This window comes from Ciconia boyciana, chromosome 1 (assembly GCF_034638445.1).
Source record: "Ciconia boyciana chromosome 1, ASM3463844v1, whole genome shotgun sequence".
NCBI classification, from domain to species: Eukaryota; Metazoa; Chordata; class Aves; order Ciconiiformes; family Ciconiidae; genus Ciconia; species Ciconia boyciana.
The window spans coordinates 198,340,002-198,343,691 of record NC_132934.1 but is presented as its reverse complement, the minus strand read 5'-3'; positions in this window follow the sequence as shown (position 1 = coordinate 198,343,691).

Below are 3,690 nucleotides of genomic sequence, written 5' to 3'. Positions count from 1 at the left end.
CGGGACAGCCGCTGGGGCGGGGCAAAGCCGGAGCTGACTCCCTGCAGCGCCCCCTCGCGGCGGGCGGGGGACACTACGTCTCCGCCGCACTGCGGGCAGCGCGCATGCGCAGTCGGGCGCGTAGGCGCTCTCGCAGGGAGGCGGGGCGGTGCGCGGGGCGGGGGTGGCTGCGGGCGGGCTGAGGGGCGGACCGCGGGGCTGGCGGGGACTGGCGGGAGGGGTACGGACCGGGCCACGCTGTGTCCCGCAGTGCCCCAGGGATTCTCTGTGAGGTTCGGGGAGGAGGACGGGGCTGTGGTTGTCGTGCTGGGAGTCACGGAGCTCAGTGCTGGACGTGAAAGCTTGCCTGGCAGCTGGCCCTGAGGAGGGAGCTGTCCTGGGCCCCGCGGTGGATGGCAGTAGGTGTGCGGAAAATAAAAGGCATTCCCTGGTTACCCAGGCCTCTGTTCATGGCACGGAGAGTTTTGGTCTTCCAGAGTCTCGTGAATGAGGAAATTTCTGGAAGATGGTCCTTTTTGTTGTAGTATCACAGAGGGGTTGAGGTGGGAGGGAACCTCTGGAAATATGTAGTCCAATCCCCCTGCTTAATTAAGCAGGGCCACCCAGAGCCAGTTGCTCAGGACCATGTCCAGGAAGCTTTTGAATATCACCAAGGATGGAGACCACCACCTCTGGGCAACCTGTTAAGTGCTCGGGCACTCTCAACAGTAAAAAAGTGTTTCCTGATGTTCAGACAGAGCCTCCTATGTTTCAGTTGGTACCCATTGCCTCATGTCCTCTTACTGGGTGACAGGAAGCTTTCCACTGGGAAGACTCTGGCTCCATCCTCTTTGCACCCTCCCTTCAGGTATTCATTGATAAGATCCCCCTGAGCCTTCTCTTCCCTTGGCTGAACAGTCCCAACTCTCTCAGCCTTTCCTCATAGGAGAGCTGCTCCAGTCAAGTATGCAAAGGCGTGGCCTCACCGGTGCTGAGTAGAGGGGAAGGATCACCTGCCTTGACCTGCTGGCAATACTTTGCCTAATGCAGCCTGGGGTACCATTCGCCTTCTTTGTGGCAAGGGCCCACTGCTGGCTCATGTTCAACTTCGTGTCCACCAGGACCCCCAGGTCCTTTTTGGACAAGCTGCTTTCTGGCTGCTTGGCCCCCAGCATATACTGGTGCCTGGGATTGTTCCTCCCCAGGTGCAGGACTTCGTACTTCTTGTTGAACTTCATGAGGTTCCTGTCAACCCATTTCTTCATCCTGTCAAGGTCCCTCTGGATGGCAGCACAACACTCTGGTGTATCAGCCACTCCTCCCAGTTTGGTGTCATCAGCAAACGTGCTGAGGGTAAACTGCCCCATCATCCAGGTCACTAATGAAGATGTTAAACAGGACTGGACCCAGTATTGACCCCTGGGTCACTACTGGCCTCCAACTAGACTTTGTGCCACTGATCACCTCCCTGTGGGCCCAGCCGTTCAGCCAGGTTTCAATCCACCTCACTGCTCATCCCGCCTGTACATCGACAGCTTCTCTGTGGAGATCTTACAGGAAATTGTGTCAAAGGCCTTACTGAAGTAAGAACTTGCTGGTAAAAGCGTGTTGGGGGTTAGAGTTTTAGGCTGTACAAGAACGAAGTAACAAGCTGCACATGCAGTGACTCATCCGTATTGTAGTTGTGTGGGTGCTAGCGCACAAAAATCTTGCGTGTGCTGCACAGTAGTTCAGAGTCGTGATGAAACTTAGCTTAAAGGTTGCAGAATGGGCTATATAAGTCTTGCTGTTTTCATGACTATTATCTAAATTCGAAATGGTTCAGTAGGACAGTTTTTATAAAAAATTAACCTCTTTTACTAACATGCAGACTTCATGGTCTTGAACTTAAAGTTTTCAAGTGGTGACATTCATAGACCATCATGAGTTATTAAAATCATACTACGAAGGCATCACTCTTTCCTTGACAAGTCCTGTTTTCCTGATACGCCAATATATCTTGTCACTTTGTGGCCTGTTGGATCAGAAGAACTTGTTGACAAATGACTTGATAGAAATCACTCTATACATGCCATTTAAAATTTTCACAATTTTGGGGCTTTCATTTTTTTAAGATGTTCAAATATAGGCATGTGCATGCAATATGTAAGTAAACATGGACTAAAAATCACAAATTACATTTAACTATATGTCTGAAGCTCTGCCTTGTGTTAAGGACAGCAATCCAGTCACCCGTAAATAATCTCAAAGATCTTTTCAGTAAATGATATGTCAGCCATCCATAGTCTTCAGCAGCCACAGCACTGAGCAGCAGAACACAGAGGTATTTGCAATGTTTGGGATGCTTTGAGAAACTCTGGAGATAATCATATAAAACCTTTCATAGCACTATGATTCATCTAGACTATCAGGTAGATTTAAAAGAAAACTCTAGTAATGCCTTTTCCTGAGCAAATATGGTGCGTAGGGTACGCTGAGAAACTCCCCTGCATTTCAGCAGTGGCTTCTTACAGTTCCACAGCTTCGTATGAAAGACGCATTGTGATCCAGCGACCAGACAGGGCAGGGATGGAACCATTCATGCGGCTTCACGCAGTGCCATCTGGCCCATGTGTGTGACGTACAGCCTGGTAGGGAAAACATGAGCGGTAATTTGTGCAGTAAACGCGGGCAGTAATTACTAATTGAGCTTGTGGTGTTCAGGTGTTGTAGTTTGTACAACAGCATTAAAAAATGATGGGTCCTTGCAGAGGACTGTGTTGGCTGTGAGCCCAAGTTCAGCTGGAAATTAAGTGGGTGTCCTGGTTTTCTCTGGGATAGAGTTTATTTTCTTCCTAGTAGCTGGTATAGTGCTGTGTTTTGGATTTAGTATGAGAATAATATTGATAACATACTGATGTTTTGGCTGTTGCTAAGTGGTGTTTACACTGGTCAAGGACTTTTCAGCTTTCCGTGCTCTGCCAGGCGCACAAGAAGCTGGGAGGGGGCACAGCCAAACTGGCCAAAGGGCTATTCCATACCATATGACGCCATGCTTGGTATATAAACTGGGGGGAGCTGGCCGGGGGGCAGCCATCGCTGCTCGGGGACGGGCTGGGTGTCGGTCAGTGGGTGGTGAGCGGTTGCGTCACTTGTTTTTTTCCCTGGGTTTTGTTCCTCTCTCGCTCTCTTGTTGTTTTCCTTTTCATTACAATTTTTTTTCTTCTTTTTCCCAGTTATTAAACTGTTCTTATCTCAACCCATGAGTTTTCTTACTTTTGTTCTTCCAATTCCCTCCCCCATCCCACAGGGGGAAGGGTGAGCGAGTGGCTGTGTGGTGCTTGGTTGCCGACTGGAGCTAAACTGCGACAGTGGGCTTTGGGGTTTTCATGGAGTTTGAGTTGGATTTTGAGCTGATTTCCAGCTTCCTGGCTAGTCACCTGGAGGTAACCTTTGAGGTATCACAGCCTGGCCTGTCTGCCCCTCAAGAGCTGTGGGGAGCCCCAGCAGCCGTGCAGGGCCGCTGCAGCATGGCAGCGAAGCAGGTTTTGGGACCAACAGGGCGGGCATCTCAAAGCCTTCGGAAAGGTTGCAGGTCAACGCTCGACTAGATGCAGGGCTGCCGGGGGAGGCTGGCTCCCGCCGGGTGTCTTGTCGAGAAAGGATCTCCTTTATCTTCTTCACCTCTTCTGTGAGGACTGTGCGGGGGCCCCCAACCCCTCCGGCCCTGCC